Raw genomic sequence first — 21,028 nt, 5'->3', positions numbered from 1 at the left:
CAAATTAATTAAAAAACAAAACAAACAACAACAACAAAAGATCAAAGGCAAAGAAAGCCTTAAAAGCAGCAAGAGAAAAAACTTGTAACTTATAAGGAAACCTCCAAAAGGTATCAATAGATTTCTTAGCAGAAAACTTACAGGCCAGAAGAGAGTGGGATGATATACTCAAAGTGCTGAAAGAAAAACTAACAACCAGAAATATTGTAAGTGGCAAAATTGTCTTCAACAGAAATAAATAAAAATTAAAGTCTTGCCCAGGCAAAAGCTGTGGGACTTCATCATCACTAAATCTGCCATAAAGAAATTCTGAAAGCTTTTCAAAATGAAATAAAAAGGTGCTAATTAGTATCATGAAAACATGTGAAAATACACAACACACTGGCAGTTAGGTATATAATTAAATTCAGAATACTCTAATACTGAAATTTGGTGGAGTCTTAACAACTTAACACTAGTATGAAGGTTAACAGAAAAGAGTATAGCTTTCTTTCGTCTTCTCCATCTTCACAAATATATGAAAATTAAACAACATACCTCTGAAGAAATTAATGGGTCAAAGTGAAAACTGAAAGTGAAAAGTGCTGAGTCATGTCTGACTATTTGCAACCCTATGGTCGGTAGCCTGCCTAGCTCCTCTATCCATGGGATCTCCAGGTAAGAATACTGAAGTGGATTGTCATTCCCTGCTCCAAGGGATCTTCCTGACTCAGGGATCAAACCCAGGTCTTCTGCATTTCAGGTAGATTCTTTACCAACTGAGCCACCAATGGAAAATAAAAATACATATAATTTGAAACAAATGTAAATGTAAATGCAACAGCAAAATATCTATGGGATGCAGTCAAAGCAGATCTAAGAGAAAAGTTTATAGTGATAAAAACCTATATTAAGTATAAAGAAAGATGTCAAACAACCTAACTTTATACCTCAAATAACTAGAAAAAGAAGACCCAAATTGAGCCCAAAGTGAGCAGAAAGAAGGAGATAACAAAGGTCAAAGAGGAAGTAAATAATACAGAGATCAGGAAAATGATAGAAAACATCAACACAATAAAATTCATCTTTTGGAAAGATTAAGAAAATTTATAAATCTTTAGTAAATTAATAGAGAAAAAGACCCCAAATAGCCAAAACAATCCTGATAAAAAGCAAAGTTGTATGCATCACACTCCCTGATTTCAAACTATACTGAACAGTTATAGTAATCAAAACTGTTTGATACTGGCATAAAAATAGACACACAAGCTACTGGAATAGACTTGAGTCCAGAAATAAACCTTTGCATATATGATCAACCAATATTTGAGAAGAGAGTCAAGAATATTCAATGAAAAAGGACAGTCTCTTCCATAAATGATATTGGGAATACTTGGTAATCATGTGCATGATAGTGAAATTGTATTGTTATCACTTATCCACTCACCAAACTCAACTAAAAATGCATCAAAGACAGAAAACATAAGAATTGGAACTGAAAAACTCTTAGAAAAAAATATAGGTGAAAATTTCTTTGATGTTGAACTTAGAATGATATTTTTTAATATGACACCAAAAGCATAAGCAACAAATGCAAAAAGTAATAAATGGCACTACATGAATTTAAAAGGCTCTGTACAGGAACGGAATCAATAAAATGAAAGGACATATTATAGAATAGGAGAAATATCTACCAAATCTATATATGATTAAAGGTTAATATTCAAACTGTATAAAGGACTAATATAACTCAGTAGCAAGGAACTCAAAGAATTTGATTAAAAAATCAACAGAGGAATTGAATAGACACTTTTATAAAGAACACATGCAAATGTATAAAAGGTACATGAAAAGATGCTCAACACCACTAATCATCAGTTCAGTTCAGTTACTCAATCGTGTCCGATTCTGTGATCCCGTGGACTGCAGCACGCCAGGCCTCCCTGTCCATCACCAACTTCTGGAGTTTACTCAAACTCATGTCCATTGACTCAGTGATGCCATCCAACCATCTCATCCCCTGTCATTACCTTCTCCTCCTGCCTTCAATCTTTCCCAGCATCAGGGTCTTTTCAAACGAGTCAGCTCTTCGCATAAGGTGGCCAAAGTCTTGGGGTTTCAGCTTCAACAACAGTCCTTCCAATGAATGCTCAGGACTGATTTCCTTTAGGATGGACTGGTTGGATCTCCTTGCACTCCAAGGGACTCTCAAGAGTCTTCTCCAACACCACAGTTCAAAAGCATCAATTCTTCGGTGCTCAGCTTTCTTCACAGTTCAACTCTCACATCCATCCATGACCACAGGAGAAACCATAGCCTTGACTAGACAGAGTTTTGTTGGCAAAGTAATGTCTCTGCTTTTTAATATGCTATCTAGGTTGGCCATAACTTTCCTTCCAAGGAGTAAGCGTCTTTTAATTTCATGGTGCAACCACCATCTACAGTGATTTTGGAGCCCCAAAAATAGTCTCTCACTGTTTCCACTGTTTCCCCATCTATTTCCCATGAAGTGATGGGACCAGATGCCATGATCTTAGTTTTCTGAATGTTGAACTTTAAGCCAACTTTTTCACTCTCCTCTTTGACTTTCATCAAGAGGCATCTTTACTTCTTCTTCGCTTTCTGCCACTAAACATCAGGAAGATACAAACAAAAACTGCAATGAGCTATCACTTCATACCTGTTAGAATGACTATCATCAAAAAGACAAGATATAAATACTGGTGAAGATGTGGAAAGTAGGGAATCCTTGTGCACTGTAGATGGGAATGTAATTTCGGCAGACATAATGGAAACAACATTGAAATTCCTCGAAAAATTAAAAACAGAACTACATATGATCCAACAATGCCACTTCGGAGCTTATATCTAAAGGAAATGAAATCAGGATCTCTAATATATATCAGTACACCCAGGTTCATTGCAGCATTATTCATGACATCAAGATATCAAAACCACCTACATGCTGATCAGTGGATGAATGGAGAAGCACATATGGTATGTGCATATGCAATGGAATACCACTCAATCATGAGAAAAAAAGAAATTCTTCTGAATTGAAAGTAGTATGCTAAGTGAAATAACTCAGACAGAGAGAGAAAAATACAGTATGATATTCACTTGTATGTGGAATCTAACAGAGCTGAATTCACAGAAATGGAGAATAAATTGGTGGTTGCCAGGCACTGGGGCAGGGGAGCAGTATAATAAAAGGAGATATGTCAGTCAAAGAATATAAATTTCCAGTTATAAGATGAGTATATTCTGAGGTCTAATGTACAGCATGGTTATCACAATTAACAATGTTTTATTTTATACTTGAAAGATGTTAAGAGTGTAGACCTTAAATATTTTCACTACAAGAAAGAAATCTTAATTGTATGAGTAGGTTGAAATATTAACTAACCCAAGGTGGTAATTATTTCTCAATGAATAAATGTATCAAATCTCTCAATATACATGTATACAATATTACATGAAGATTATAAATAAATCTGAGAAATCAATCTGGGGAAAAAAATAAAGATTCTAGACTAGGATTTGCCATACTTTCAGGTGGGAAGACAAAGATGGTCCCTTGTATTATGAAGATAAAGTTGAAGCAATGAAAAAGAAAAAGATAAGTTAACTTAAAACTTGTCTGGCATGAATGATAGTTCTAAGGGGTCATCAGGACTTTTGGAGGCCTCCCTGTTGTTCAAATTTGGTCAGCTTGCTGCTGCTGCTGTTAAGTCACTTCAGTCGTGTCCAGCTCTGTGCGACCCCATAGATGGAAGCCCACCTGGCTCCCCTGTCCCTGGGATTCTCCAGGCAAGAACACTAAAGAACTCTCAAAACCCCCGAAAGCAAATACCGTATCCTTTCTATGCAAACACATCTTTAAGATCAAAATCCCCTCAAAAACAGATTGGCACTTTAAACAATTTTAATAAAGATTTACATGAATTGCCAGAAAAGTCTTATTGCCAAGTTGCATGGGACTGTCTGTGTTCATTTTCCCTTCTTACATCCAAACATTGATATCAAAACCAATTTTTTTCACATTCTAATCTCACAATTTCTGGCATTTGCATTTGATTTCTAATTGAGAAATGTGCCAAATAACAGATACAGAGGCTGAGATTTACCAGCAGTTTAACTATCTGCTCTGGTGTAAATCTACTAACAAATTGTGTTCATCATTTTTTGTCAACTTAGATATGTATTTGCCTGTGTAACAAAGCAGAGGTTTGAATTTTAGCTTAAATTCAGATCCCTAAACATCCCTTTAAGTGACTTTGAAATGATAGCTCTATGAACAAACACTGAATAAAAATTCATACACAGAAAATTGCCTTTCACACTAGGCAATGTAATCAAAGATGGTAGAAATTGCTAAATTTCTCTATATAGGATAAGCTTTTTCAAAATTAGGTGTTCACAGGGAATGATTCATGCATGATAAAGAACTATGACACAGATGCCAACAACCATCAAATAGCAGACATTCTTTGCAGCCAAAGATGGAGAAGCTCTATACAGTCAACAAAAACAAGACCAGGAGCTGACTGTGGCTCAGATCATGAACTCCTTCTTGCCAAATTCAGACTTAAATTGAAGTAGGGAAAACTGCTAGACCATTCAGGTATGACCTAAATCAAATCGCTCATGATTATACAGTGGAAGTGAGAAATAGATTTAAGGGCCTAGATCTGATAGATACAGTGCCTGATGAACTATGGAATGAAGTTTGTGACATTGTACAGGAGACAGGGATCAAGACCATCCCCATGGAAAAGAAATGCAAAAAAGTAAAATGGCTGTCTGGGGAGGCCTTACAAATAGCTGTGAAAAGAAGAGAGGCGAAAAGCAAAGGAGAAATGCAAAAATATAAGCATCTGAATGCAGAGTTCCAAAGAATAGCAAGAAGAGATAAGAAAGCCTTCTTCAGCGATCAATGCAAAGAGATAGAGGAAAACAACAGAATGGGAAAGACTAGAGATCTCTTCAAGAAAGTTAGAGATACCAAGGGAACATTTCATGCAAAGACATTAAGGAACACCTATTTAATTTTCAACGGTATTTTACTATGACAAAAACAATAAAGAAACTTAGTTAATGTACACCCGTGGCAGATTCATGTCAATGTATGGCAAAACCAATACAATATTGTAGAGTAATTAGCCTCCAATTAAAATAAATAAATTTATATTTTAAAAAAGAAAGAAAATGTAGACAGAATGATGCTATTTTTTGATATTACTAGAAATTATGTACTAAGGCTTAAAAATGCTTACAAATATAATGAGGCTTAAAGATATCATTACATATTGGAAGTGTGTCACAGTAATATGAATGTTAGCTACTTGGAGTGATTCACAAAAATCTTTGTATTATGAAACTGAATTAGGTAGAGGCTCAAATTCTATTTGTGACATTTAAAAGGGAAAATCGTCAGGAATTGAAACAGAAGCATTATTAATTTTTGATTAATTAAAAAGTTCTTTTTTAACAGAGTACATTATTCAAAAATTTATTATATGTTTTATTATACTTCAGTATTTTTACTGTATTCAGTATTCTTGCCTTGAGAATCTCATGAACAGTATGAAAAGATGTGACACTTAGAGATGAACTCACCTGGTTGGTAGGTGCCTGATATGCTACTGGAGGTCAGTGGAGAAATAACTACAGAGAGAATGAAGAGATGGAGCCAACGCAAAAACAGCACCCAGTTGTGGATGTGACTGGTGACAGAAGTAAATTCTGATACTGTAAAGATCAATACTGCATAGCATCTTAGGTTCATGAATCAAGGTAAACTTGATGTGGTCAAAACAGTAGATGGCCAGAGTAAACATCAAAATTTTAGCAAACAGTGAACTAAAACAGACAGGAATAGGCAAATTTAATTAGGGTTAACATTATATCTACTACTGTGACCAAGAATCCTTCAGAAGGAATGTCATAGACCTCATAGTCAAAAAAGAGTCTGAAATGTGTTACTTGGTTGCAATCTTAAAATTAACAGAATGATTTCAGTTCATTTCCAAGGCAAACCATAAACATCACAATAATCCCAGTCTTAATGCCCCAACAACTTATGATGAAGAAACTGAAGTTGAATGATTCTACAAAGACTTACAATACCTCCTAGAACTAACATCAAAGAAAGATGTCCTTTTCATCATAGGGAACTGGAATGCAAAGTAGGAAGTCAAAACACCTGGAGTAACAAGCAAGTTTGTCCTTGGAGTCCAAAATGAAGCAGGCCAAGGGCTAAAAGAGTTTCATCAAGAGAACTCACTGTCATAGCAAACACCCTCTTCCAACAACACAAGAGAAGACTGTACACATGGACATCACCAGAAATCACATTGATTATATTATTTGCAGCCAAAGATGGAGAAGCTCTATACAGTCAGCAAAAGCAAGACCAAACGCAGACTGTGGCTCAGATCATGAGCTCCTTATTGCAAAATTCAGACTTAAATTTAAGCAAGCAGGGAAAACCACTAGATCACTCAGGTATGACCTAAATCAAATCCTTTGCAATTATACAGTGGAAGTGAAAAATAGATTCAAAGGGATAGATCTGAGAGACAGAATGCCTGAGAAACTATGAACAGAGGTTCATGACATTGTACAGGAGGCAGTGATCAAGACCATCCCCCAAAAAAGAAATGCAAAAAGGCAAAATGGTTGTGTGTAGAAGCCTTACAAATAGCTGAGAAAACATGAAAAGCTAAAGGTAAAGGAGAAAAGGAAAGATGCACTCATGTGAATACACAGTTCCAAAGAAGAGCAAGGAGAGATAAGAAAGCCATTCTCAGTGATCAATGCAAAAAAAAAAAAAAAAAGAGGAAAACAGAAGAATAGGAAAGACTTCAAGAAAATTAGAGATACCAAGGGAACATTTTATGCAAAGATGGGCACAATAAAGGACAGAAATAGTATGGACCTAACAGAAACAGAATATATTAAGAAGAGGTGGCAAGAATACACAGAAGAACTACACAAAAAAAGATCTTAATTAATCAGATAACCGTGGTGGTGTGATCAACTAGCTAGAGTCAGACATCCTGGAATGTGAAGTCAAGTGGGCCTTAGGAAGCATCACTATGAACAAAGCTAGTGGAGGTGATGCAATACCAGTTGAGCTATGTCAAATCCTAAAAGACGATGCTATGAAAGTGCTGCATTCAGTATGCAGGAAATTTGGAAAACTCAGCAGCGGACACAGGACTGGAAGAGTTCATCTTTCATTCCAATCCCAAAGAAGGACAATGCCAAAGAATGTCCAAACTACCACACAGTTGCATTCATCTCAGACGCTAGCAAAGTAATGCTCAAAATTCTCCATGTGAGGCTTCAATAGTATGTGAACCAAGAACTTCAACATATTCAAGCTGGATTTAGAAAGGGCAGAGGAACCAGAGATCACATTGTCAACTTCCATTGGATCATGAAAAAAGCAAGAGAGTTCCAGAAAAATATCTACTTCTGCCTTATTAATTATGCCAAAGCCTTTGACTGAGTGGATCACAAAAAACTGTGGAAAATTCTTAAGGAGATGGGAAAATGATAACATCTTACCTGCTTCCTAAGAAATCTGTATGCAGGTCAGGAAGTAACAGTTAGAACCAGACATGGAACATTGGACTGTTTCCAAATTGGGAACAGAGTACATCAAGGCTGTATATTGTCACCCTGCTTATTTAACTTATATGCAGAGTACATCATGAGAAATGCCAGGCTGGATGAAGCACAAGCTGGAAACAAGATTGCCATGAGAAATATCAATAACCTCAGATAAGCACATGATACTACCCTATGGCAAAAAGCTAAGAGGAACTAAAGAGGCTCTTGATGAAAGTGAAAGAGGAGAGTGAAAAAGATGGCTTAAAACTCAACATTCAGAAAACAAAGATCATGGCACTGGTCCCATAAGTTCAGTTCAGTTCAGTTCAGTTCAGTTCAGTTCAGTCGCTCAGTCGTGTCTGACTCTTTGTGACCCCTTGAATTGCAGCACACCAGTCCTCCCTGTCCGTCACCGACTCCCGGAGTCCACCTAGACTCACGTCCATCGAGTCAGTGATGCCATCCAGCCATCTCATCCTCTGTCGTCCCCTTCTCCTCCTGCCCCCAATCCCTCCCAGCATCAGAGTCTTTTCCAATGAGTCAACTCTTCACATGAGGTGGCCAAAGTACTGGAGTTTCAGCTTTACCATCATTCCTTCCAAAGAAATCCCAGGGTTGATCTCCTTCAGAATGGACTGGTTGGATCTCCTTGCAGTCCAAGGGACTCTCAAGAGTCTTCTCCAATGCCACCATTCAAAAGCATCAATTCTTCGGTGCTCAGCCTTCTTCACCGTCCAACTCTCACATCCATACATGACCACAGGAGAAACCAGAGCCTTAACTAGATGGACCTTAGTCGGCAAATTAATGTCTCTGCTTTTGAATATGCTATCTATGTTGGTCATAACTTTTCTTCCAAGGAGTAAGCATCTTTTAATTTCATGGCTGCAGTCACCATCTGCAGTGATTTTGGAGCCCAAAAAAATCACTTCATGCAAATAGATGGGAAGAAAATGTAAACAGTGAGAGACTATTTTCTTGGGCTCCAAAATCACTGCAGATGGTGATTGCAACCATGAAATTAAAAGACACTTACTCTTGGAAGGAAAGTTATGACCAACCTAGACAGCATATTAAAAAGCAGAGACATTACTTTATCAACAAAGGTCCATCTAGTCAAGGCTATGGTTTTTCCAGTAGTCATGTATGGATGTGAGAGTCAGACTGTAAAGAAAGCTGAGCGCCAAAGAATTGATGATTTTGAACTGTGATGTTGGAGAAGACTCTTGAGAGTCCCTTGGACTGCAAGGAGATCCAACCAGTCAATCCTAAAGGAAATCAGTCCTGAATATTCATCGGAAGCGCTGATGCTGAAGCTGAAACTCCAATACTTTGGTCACCTGATTAAAAGTACTGATTCATTGGAAAAGACCCTGATGCTGGGAAAGATTAAAGCCAGGAGGAGAAGGGAATGACAGAGGATGAGACGATTGGATTATATCACCAACTCAATGGACATGAGTTTGTCCCTCAGGGAGTTGGTGATGGACAGGGAGGCCTGACGTGATGCAGCCCATGGGGTCGCAAAGAGTTGGACATGACTGAACGACTGAACTGAACTGAACTGAGGGGCCACAGCTCATCGGAGTCAGTCTGATGTACATATAACAAAATTATTGAGAGCTTGCTGAGAGAATGAGGATATCATGAAAGTGAGTCAAATTTGTTGTTCAATCACTGTTCTTCACATTGGCAAACTTTACAATTAAATTTTAATTTTTTCTTAATAATTAATTTCCACAGTTACCAACTAATAAATGGTCATATGATGAGTCTGATCCTCATATCCTGCTGAATATTAAATTTGAAATTCTCTCACTAAACTCTTTCAATACTTGACATACTCTGCTGAAAAGCTTAACACAATCACTAAAATATGTGTATTCTGGTGCCTTTCAGGTAAATGTACACTAAGGTGATTTTTGCACTCCATGAATCAGAAAATTAAACATTGTCTTTGGATTGTATCCCATCTGATAGAGTGCCTGATGAACTATGGAATGAGGTTCGTGACATTGTACAGGAGACAGGGATCAAGACCATCCCCATGGAAAAGAAATGCAAAAAAGCAAAATGGCTGTCTGGGGGGCCTTACAAACAGCTGTGAAAAGAATAGACACAAAAAGCAACGGAGAAAAGCAAAGATATAAGCATCTGAATGCAGAGTTCCAAAGAATAGCAAGAAGAGATAAGAAAGCCTTCTTCAGTGATCAATGCAAAGAGATAGAGGAAAACAACAGAATGGGAAGACTAGAGATCTCTTCAAGAAAATTAGAGATACCAAGGGAACATTTCATGCAAAGATGGGCTTGATAAAGGACAGAAATGGTATGGAACTAACAGAACCAGAAGATATTAAGAAGAGGTGGCAAGAATACACGGAAGAACTGTACAAAAAAGATCTCCACGACCCAGATAATCACGATGATGTGATCACTAATCTAGAGCCAGACATCTTGGAATGTGAAGTCAAGTGGGCCTTAGACAGCGTCACTACAAACAAAGATAGTGGCAGTGATGGAATTCCAGTTGAGCTGTTTCAAATCCTGAAAGATGATGCTCTGCAAGTGCTGCACTCAATATGCCAGCAAGTTTGGAAAACTCAGCAGTGGCCACAGGACTGGAAAAGGTCAGTTTTCATTCCAATTCCAAAGAAATGTAATGCCAAAGAATGCTCAAACTGCCACACAATTGCACTCATCTCACATGCTAGTAAAGTAATGCTCAAAATTCTCCAAGCCAGACTTCAGCAATACGTGAACCGTGAGCTCCCTGATGTGCAAGCTGGTTTTAGGAAAGGCAGAGGAACCAGAGATCAAATTGCCAACATCCGCTTGATAATGGAAAAAGCAAGAGAGTTCCAGAAAAACATCTATTTCTGCTTGATTGACTATGCCAAAGCCTTTGACTGTGTGGATCACAATAAACTGTGGAAAATTCTGAAAGAGATGGGAATACCAGACCACCTAACCTTCCTCTTGAGAAATCTGTATGCAGGCCAGGAAGCAACAGTTAGAACTGGACATGGAACAAGAGACTGGTTCCAAATAGGAAAAGGAGTACATCAAGGCTGTATATTGTTACCCTGCTTATCTAACTTATATGCAGAGTACATCATGAGAAATGCTGGACTGGAAGAAACACAAGCTGGAATCAAGATTGCCAGGAGAAATATCGATAACTTCAGATACGCAGATAACACCACCCTTATGGCAGAAAGTGAAGAGGAGCTAAAAAGCGTCTTCATGAAAGTGAAAGAAGAGAGTGAAAAAGTTGGCTTAAAGCTCAACATTCAGAAAACAAAGATCATGGCATCTGGTCCCATGACTTCATGGGAAATAGATGGGGAAACAGTAGAAACAGTGGCAGACTTTATTTGTTTGGGCTCCAAAATCACTGCAGATGGTGACTGCAGCCATGAAATTAAAAGACACTTACTCCTTGGAAGAAAAGTTATGACCAACCAATATAGTATATTCAAAAGCAGAGACATTACTTTGCTGACTAAGGTCCGTCTAGTCAAGGCTCTGGTTTCTCCTGTGGTCATGTATGGATGTGAGAGTTGGACTGTGTAGAAGGCTGAGTGCCGAAGAATTGATGCATTTGAACTGTGGTGTTGGAGAAGACTCTTGAGAGTCCCTTGGACTGCAAGGAGATCCAACCAATCCATTCTGAAGGAGATCAGCCCTGGGATTTCTTTGGAAGGAATGATGCTGAAGCTGAAACTCCAGTACTTTGGCCACCTCATGTGAAGAGTTGACTCATTGGAAAAGACTCTGATGCTGGGAGGGATTGGGGGCAGGAGGAGAAGGGGACGACCCAGGCTGAGATGGCTGGATGGCATCACGGACTCGATGGACGTGAGTCTGAGTGAACTCCAGGAGTTGGTGATGGACAAGGAGGCCTGGCGTGCTGCGATCCATGGGGTTACAATGAGTCGGACAGGACTGAGCGACTGAACTGAACTGAAATGTATTTGGTTATTGATGTATCTGGAAAGGAACACTTAATTTTTGGACTTTATAAATGGAAGGAATGATGCTAAAACTGAAACTCCAGTACTATGGCCACCTCATGTGAAGAGTTGACTCATTGGAAAAGACTCTGATGATGGGAGGGATTGAGAGCAGGAGGAGAAGGGGATAACAGAGGATGAGACGGCTGGATGGCATCACTGACTTGATGAACGTGAGTCTAAGTCAACTCAGGGATTTGGTGATGGACCGGGATGCCTGGCGTGCTGCGATTCATGGGGTCGCAAAGAGTCGGACATGACCGAGCAACTGAAATGAACTGAACTGCACTGAAATGTACTAAATATTTAGTGAGAAAGAAAAGTCCACATTTTGGAATGAGAGCCATATAGGCTTATACAAGTTAGTTCACAAATCTGCAATGGCTGCTTTATATTAATTTATATTAATTACAATTGCCTCTTAAAATCAGAATTGTTAGAGTTGTGTCCAAGAAGAAATGTTTCAGTTGGTCTTCTGTTCTCATTAAAGAACTATTATTGTTGACATTTTGCTATTGTGTGGCTCATGCTATTTCACTTTGGCAAGACTGTTTATAGCTGAGTCCTTAACTACTTGTTTAATTTCCCATTATCACACAAAAAGAAGTACCAAAGCAAGAAGCAACTAAGATAAACATTGACATTCACTATATGTCCAGTCCCTAAACCTGAAGTTCAACTGAAGCAAAGTATACAGCTAGCTACCTCAGCAGTTCTCTGCTGTGCAACAAGAACATTGTTATAGTCCAGGATATTTCTTGTCCAAATAAGCTTTATCACCTCTACTGACTCCTCCTCTCTCCATCCTTTCTATAGTAAAAAATGAAATAATTTTTCCTAATTATGATTTAAAAAGTCTACTTTTCAGCCATTCATCAATCCCATTTTTATCCACACTATAGATGTGGAAACATCTTGCTTTACTTGATATATGACTCTCCTTCCAGGGATTACTCTGCAAAACCCTTGTTTGCTTGTTTGTTTTTCTCATAGAAAATGTTTTCTCTTTAATCAAAATATTAAATTTCCACACACCTAGTATCAGAGATCTAGGAAACTTATTACAAAAAATAGAATTGTGGTTTCCTCCCTTATATGCCATGACTATTTCCCAGTTCAGTACAGTTCAGTCACTCAGTTGTGTTCAACTCTTTGCAAACCAATAAATCGCAGCACACCAGGCCTCCCTGTCCATCTCCAACTCCCAGAGTTCACTCAGACTCATGTCCATCGAGTCAGTGATGCCATCCAGCCATCTCATCCTCTGTCGTCCCCTTCTCCTCCTGCCCCCAATCCCTCCCAGCATCAGAGTCTTTTCCAATGAGTCAACTCTTCACATGAGGTGGCCAAAGTACTGGAGTTTCAGCTTTAGCATCATTCCTTCCAAAGAAATCCCAGGGCTGATCTCCTTCAGAATGGACTGGTTGAATCTCCTTGCAGTCCAAGGGACTCTCAAGAGTCTTCTCCAACACCACCATTCAAAAGCATCAATTCTTTGGCGCTCAGCCTTCTTCACAGTCCAACTCTCACATCCATACATGACTACTGGAAAAACCATAGCCTTGACTAGACGGACCTTAGTCGGCAAATTAATGTCTCTGCTTTTGAATATGCTATCTAGGTTGATCATAACTTTTCTTCCAAGGAGTAAGCGTCTTTTAATTTCATGGCTGCAGTCACCATCTGCAGTGATTTTGGAGCCGAAACAAATAAAGTCTACCACTGTTTCTACTGTTTCCCCATCTATTTCCCATGAAGTGATGGGACCAGATGCCATGATCTTCGTTTTCTGAATGTTGAGCTTTAAGCCAACTTTTTCACTCTCTTCTTTCACTTTCATGAAGACGCTTTTTAGATCCTCTTCACTTTCTGCCATAAGGGTGGTGTCATCTGCATATCTGAGGTAATTTCACGTCATCTTTTGTTCTTTCATTTTCATCCACGTTTCTTGACTTTTTTTCAGTCTTAAATGCTGTTTACTTCATTTCTTATTTAAAAAAATTGTATATTATCCATTAAATTCCACTGGTGTGTATTTTGGAGGTATCTCTCTTATACTCAGATACCTAGTATACCCCTTATCCTCTCAATATAGCCATGAAAAAAATTGGGGTATACTGTTTACTATTTCTATTAGTATTACTCTTTAATTAATGACTATTACCCACAGTTGAGCTATGTAATATATTAAGATTATATTTCCCTCTGATATATTTTCTTGTTTTTTTCTCAAATTCATAATATGTTATTTTTAATGGATGATGATTTCTCCATACTTTTCCTTAATTCATTTCTAAACTCTCCTTCAGAAATAAACATCTCCTTTAAAACAGTCAAATACATCAAAATTTCCACTTTTTTTTTCCTTTGAGAAAATTTTACTGGAATCTTCCACCCGCCTGCTACAATGTGAATCATCTCCTGCTGCAGGACTTTCATTCTGGTAGTTTCATTTGTGCTAGTCTCTTTCTCAGATTAACAGTTCTCTGCAAATATTTCACATTCTTTGATTCTCAGCTACTATTTAGGAATAAGGCATAAATAATCCCATGCATTGGGATGCATTAACTGGTGATCATTATCCTCTAATGATTAGACATGGACTCATCAACCTAGCTGAGAATAGGTAGATCATTCCTTCTGAGTTTTGAGGTCTTCCATCTTCAGAGAAAAATTGTTCAGTTTCAAATGACTCCCCCACTTCTGGAAGCAAGTTCAAGAAGGAGGTCAGGAGTTCCCTGTTAGATGTGTAGACTTTCACTTAATCTCATTTTTGTTCAGAGTCCTCTGTTTCAACATCTCCAGAGGGGGAATTCACAGAATATTCACAAGCGACTCCTGGCTTTGCCGGATGAATAAGAGAATCTTTGATAATTTTTTATGGGACAGACTTTAAAACAATTTTCTGATCTATAACTGCAGCAGCACCCCTTTTATTACAAACTACTCCCCTTTCCAAACTCTTCTATGACTAAGCTATGGCTTGGTTATCTTCGTGAAAGCTTATGTGTTAACTTTCTCAGCTCTGCTAATTTTCATCCACATTTCAAGTTCAAAACTCTTGAACTTCTTCTGTCATCTTTTAAACTCCCTTTTCATGGTGCTTATGTGTTATGACTTTTAAAAATCTTTAATTGTTATATTGACAGGGTTTCCAGAGACTATGGAAACAAAAGTATGTGTTCAATCCACCTGTTTAACCATCTCTCTGCTGCTTTTTCAATCAGTTGCTCATTAGTGAAAATTTCCGCCTAACCGTTGTTCTCAGTACACTGCAATGCACTTTATTTCTCTCTTAGTATAAAGGTACAGAAGTTACATCTCCTAGGAGGTGGGCAGCACCTCTGTGCAGTTTCACTATCTTTAGCACTAATCACCTGGTCGACCGTAATCTGTGATTAGCAGTGTCTCACCTACAACCACCAAAACAGGAAAATTAAGTAATGCAGAAATCATCATTATCTGTATACTAACTGAAAGAAATTCTCTCTCAATCTATAATGACTTCAACTTGAATCTTTAAATATGTAGAACCCACAGGCATTTTCCCTATGGAATGTCTGCTTTCCTAAAATATGCTCTGTTGAATCACTTTTGAAACTTATTTTCTTTCAATGTGCCCACATTTTAGCTTTCTTTTTCTCTTTGAGAATCTTAGTGTTGCTGCTTTTTCTCAGAACAGAGTATTCATAGAATTATAGTGAGCCACATAAATGTATTAACCTAAAACATGGCATCAGAATCCATCCTTAAAAAAGTAAACATTGTTCAGCAAATTATATCACCGAAACTTTATATAAGGGAAGTACAAATTTCAAGATCAGGGTTGTGAAGAATATAAAAACAAAACAAACAAAGATAAAAGCTAAACCATGTAAGTCAAACAGAGGAATTTCCTTTGTATTTGAGCAATTAAGAGATTGGAGTTATAGAAAAAGGGAGAGTTTGGGAAAGAAGCCAAAAAGTTTGTGGTTATTTGGTATTAATTTGATAATAAAGTACTAAAGTGTTATTGCTCAGTAATGTCCAATTTTTTATGATTCCATGGACTGTAACCCTTCAGACTCCTCTGTGCATGTAATTCTCCATGCAAGAATTCTGAAGTGGGTCGCCATGCCCTTCCCAACCCAGGGATTAGAACCTAGATCTCTTTCATTGCAGGCAGACTCTTCCCTGAGCCACCAGGGAAGTTCTATTAGATAATAACAAGGTCATAAATTTTGCACTGAATTCTTGGGAAGGGAAAGGAAAATGAGATGAGGGGAAATCGTAAACAAGTCTTTAATTTTATCATTACTGTTTCATTTTCTGAGAAGAATTCTGAACCAAATATGTTCAAATGGTATGATATATTGGACTATGTAGGCATATAGCTATTCATGATGTTTCTTTCTATACCTTTATATATGCTTGAAATATTTCATAATTTAAGAAAAAGCAACAACAAAATAGTATGATCTGAGTTGGAAAAATCATATTTGTATTGCAACTTAGAGAACAAGACCTACACATAGAAGCTTATGAATATCAGCCTGATCAGAACTTTCAGAGATCATGAGCCTTAGGTTAGGACTCTTCCCAACATCAATCCAAAGTTGAGCTTCCATCAAAGAGGTAAGTTAAGAAGAGAAAGAAATCAGGAAAATAGAAAAGAATCCTAGTGGAATTACCTTCGTGAACTTCCCTCATGGCTCGTATAGTAAAGAATCTGCCTGTAATGCAGGAGACCCGGGTTCAATCCCTAGGTAAGGAAGATCCTCTGGAGAAGGAAATGGCTCCCCACTCCAGTATTCTTGCCCAGGGAAGGGTCACAAGGAGTCAGACATGACTGAGCAACTAGCACTAACAAAAAAAAAAAGTAGAAATATCAGTGTATCAACAGATGTTAGAGAATGGCCAAAAAAATGCATTTTTCTCCATTATACCATACTATCCTATGTAGGCAGATTCCAGACTCTGCTGTACTTCCCTCACCTCCTACTTGTGCTTTTTTGCTTACTATTTTTCTCTACATTGCCTTCTTTATCTATTTAATTGTATGTCTTATTTCTTCTTTAAGGTTATAATTATCTACATCTATCTATAGTTATCAACTACAGAGTTGATAACATTATCATTTAGTGTTATTTCTATGTTTCCTGAGCTGAATTAAGGATTGAAGGAAGTTTTCATTGTTCTTAAACATGGAATCTTTGTTGTCATCTCTCAGTATTAGTACCTCAGAGAATCCACCTTGAAAATGATGAATTAGTTCCCTAAGGTGCATTCAAGGGCTAATATTAGATGATTCCATCATTTCCTTGAAATATTGGCCCTTCCCATGCTGGTGGTGGATGTTCTGTGCAGCTTATTAAACAGCAGATGCTTAGGTATCCTGCTGTCATCCAGGGAGCAGGTTTATTTTGTAGCAAGTGACACTTCCAGATGGTGAACTGGATGCAGTCTAGCAAGCTGTTGATGAAATGGCTCAGAAAGTGGTGTAAGAGATTTGTGGGCAGTCCAAAATTCATTCAAAATTAGATATTAACACCATGTTTTACACATTCAAATGATTTGGAGCTTAATGCCAGGGTTCAACTCTATCCATTAAGCTCACAAAGGTCACGCTTCATCATTAAACTCTATACGTTTCCTTCATTAGAGTGTTATTAGCTTTTGTAAAGTATTGTCAGTTCTGTCTAACAAATGAAAAATGGCCATATCTAGTACAATAATAGTCATATGACCTTCTTTTTTAGCTCATTCACATAAAGCATTTTATCTACTCTACAAAGCAAGTTAATTTTTTATTTCTTATTTCTGTACATATTTTTAAATAAAAAATTAATACATATTAACTTTTCTCCACCTGATTTTTCATTTTAAAATGACCACTTCAAGAATTACACTATATCAAATGCACATTAAATTTTACATAATTTAAGTGTAAGTTTTAAATGTTCACTAGAATAACAGAAGACAGGATGTATAAAATCTCCTAAATTGAAGAAAAGATTAAAGAACTGAGATCACTATGCCCATACATGAAAGCACAGAGAAAATTTGTTTTAGAATCTATTTGAGTTATTTTAAAATAAATACCATGACATTTGCATAGTTCTCTACTTTCTCCCTACTTCCTCATAAGCATAGTATCTTACAGTTGGCTCCCAGCAATCACTCTCCTAAAGGATTTATATCAAGTTATATCCCTGTGTTCATTGATTATACTGTTCTAGTTTTCATAAATCCAGCAGGATTCAAATAAAAGAAAATAATTAATTTGATCTGAGAATTTGTCTTAAGAGTTTACCTTTATAAATATCAAGATTCATGTACGTATTTTCATTCACATGAAAAAATGGCCTGTTTCCAGATAAATAAATCGTGAAAAAATGGGCTGTGGTTCTACATAAAAGTTAAAAAAAAAGTCCAAAACTTGCTACATCTGTATTGGTTATATATTACTACATAACAAATCACTCCAAATATAGCAGCTTAAAGCAAAAAACATTTTATTATCTCACAGTCGGTCAGGATTCTGGTCATAGTCTAGCTTGATCTCCTGGCTTAGAGTCTTAGCAGAGTGAAATCAAACTGCTGACAGATGCTGCACCCCCACCTTAAGGTTCATGTGGTTGTTATCCAAGCTTGGTTTCTGTCCACAGAATTGCAGCTGGCATCCTCCAGGTTTAATGATCCAAGAGAGAGCAAGAGAGAGCAGCACTCAATGGAAAAGCCAGATTTTTTTTTTATATAATATAACCTTGGAAGGGACATCCCAACACTTGTCATATTTTGTTCCTCAGAAGAGAGTCCCCTGGTCCTTCCCACTCAAGAAGAATGAATTACACAAGAGCATGGACAATGAAAGGTGATGATCACGGCCTTGGAGGATGACTGTTGTTTCATCTCTAAGTCATGTCTGACTCTTTTGCAACCCCATGGACTGTAGCTCATCAGGCTCCTCTGTCCATAGAATTTTCCAGGCAAGCATACTGGAGTGGGTTGCCATTTCCTCCTCCAGGAGATCTTCTTGACCCAGTGATGGGACCAGCATTTCCTGCATTGTCAGGTAGATTCTTTACCACTGAGCCACTTGGGAAGCTCAGAGGATGACTAACATAATATATTTCATATTTTAAATTATCAAAGTAAATATTATATTGAGTGATTTTAAGTGTTTTAATACATAAAATCAGTAGGACATATCAAGGTATTCCAGTCTTAAGAACACGCAATCAATATCCAAGAAAATTTTAAAAACCAATTTTTCTTGAGGTAATTGTCCATTCTTTATATAAATAGATCTAACTATTATGGTAATAGAGAATTGGCCTCACATAAGTGGGAATTATTGGCTAATAGAGAATAGGCTTACACTGGGAAGATGAGATTGTTTCATCTGTGAGATTTACCTGACACCAAAGGAAAATATTTATGCTTATAGACTTTATATATGAGCATATATCTTTATAGTAAGTCAGGAACATCCCATTTGATAAAATAGCTTTGAAATTATCCACTATTTTTAAATGTTCTGAAGCAAAACAAATAAAACAAGCCTAAGTATTATAAAATTTTAGGAAGTTAAAGCCTTTTTGAACACGTATATTATGATATTTTACTATCAAATGTATTTTCTTAACAATTTAAAGATTCATATCAGCATTAACTTATTACAGTTCATCATTTTATTTGCAGTAGAAGAAGACAGTTATATTCCTCTGAACAAGAAACAAAGATGAGATGCTAGCAATGAAACGATGTAACAGTGATAGATTTTAGTCTTCTTCTGATTCATAAAATATCAACAAAGAGCTGACAACCAGAAAGTTGCCTGTTTTTCATTCTTTTCTATCATATTTTCCTTATTGGTTTTAAGACTTCAACCTAAACTGTGCTACATTTTATACCATTCAAAGGGACTTATGTGAAGCTACTCAGATGCAAGAGAAACTTCAGGTAATTTATTATTATATTTTCAGTTAATAAAGCCTATGCTATGAAAGAATTAAAGAGTCATTCATAAGAAATGTGTAGAAAATACTAGTTGCTTTACAGTCATTTTCCAAAATCAATGCAGCCTCCCACACTACAGATTGACAGTCACAATTTTTCAAATAATCATAATTATCATCATCTCATATCTAAACATTGAAAAAGTAACCGATTTCAGATCAATATTTCATCATAGATATGTTTAATGATAACTATCTAGATCACACAGGTTTTGTTTGTTAAGCCAACACAGAAAATTAGCTCTGCTTTTTCTTGCTTATGATTTACACTTGCACATGAACCAGATGGCAGTAAGAACCAGATAAAAGAATAATAAACTTAAGCTAGAGAAATTGAGATTATTTGAAACAGCATATTATTTCAAAGATATAAAAACCCTGATGATTAAATCCTTTTCCTTTTGCATGAGTTGTCTAATGCATTTATTTCCATTTACCTTTATTGGAGAATCTCTCCATTAAATTAAATCATGGAAATGCAGGGCAGATGAGTCTTCGTTCAGGGAACTAATAAACCCACTAAGTCATGAACAGAACATCCGATGAGCCATAGTTTTTCACCTTACTTACACACCTGGGAGGCATTAAACAATTTTTCCTCTGAATGAAACTTTTTTCTTATCCAGAGGAAATACTTTTCTTACACAGGCTCTAAATAATGAGCCACTTTAAGGTAACTCTATGTAGAGGGACTTACGTAGCAGAAGTACATTACAGGATGTGAGCTGTTAGAAATCCAAGCTTATTACTTTGATGTACCAAATGGTGCCAGAACTCAAAAAACTCCTAAAGGTCTATCTGTTAGGCATGCAGTGAGGTAAGTGACAAATAAAGATGTTCTAATATAGCCTTACTGTCTCCATGTCAAGGTCTGTATGAAACAGAAACCTGCCTCTCATAAAAAATTCTTGTGAGATACTTGCATAAACTTGGTCCTTGGGAAGGTTAGAAATATGGCCTTATTGCATAAGAGGTTAGTTTTAATAGCACATTTAAATGTAGTTAATAAGAATGCTATTCTGACAGTGGATAAAAAGAACATAAAAGGTAGAACTGGTGAATAAGAGGAAGAAGAGATGAAAATTTGATAGCATTAGTTACTTCACATTAAATAACAATACAATGGATATACTCAAATATGTATAATATAAACCTATAAATCAAATACTAATACAATAAAATGGGAAAACATGTCAAATAATATTAAGATTTGTTACCATTTTCAAATTGTTTAAATTTAAATTTTGATAAGTCAGCTATCTATTCCAATTAAGAAATCACTCATAATACTGAGATTCTGAGGAACTATGTGTGCATTAAAAAAATAAATAAACATTTTTTAAGTAAGAGCTAAGAAATTAGAATTGCTAAAGTGTATCTGAGAATGAAATCTGATTTCCATGATGCTATTTGA

This window comes from Budorcas taxicolor, chromosome 12, assembly GCF_023091745.1.
Source record: "Budorcas taxicolor isolate Tak-1 chromosome 12, Takin1.1, whole genome shotgun sequence".
NCBI classification, from domain to species: Eukaryota; Metazoa; Chordata; class Mammalia; order Artiodactyla; family Bovidae; genus Budorcas; species Budorcas taxicolor.
Note: the sequence above shows the minus strand (reverse complement) of the source record.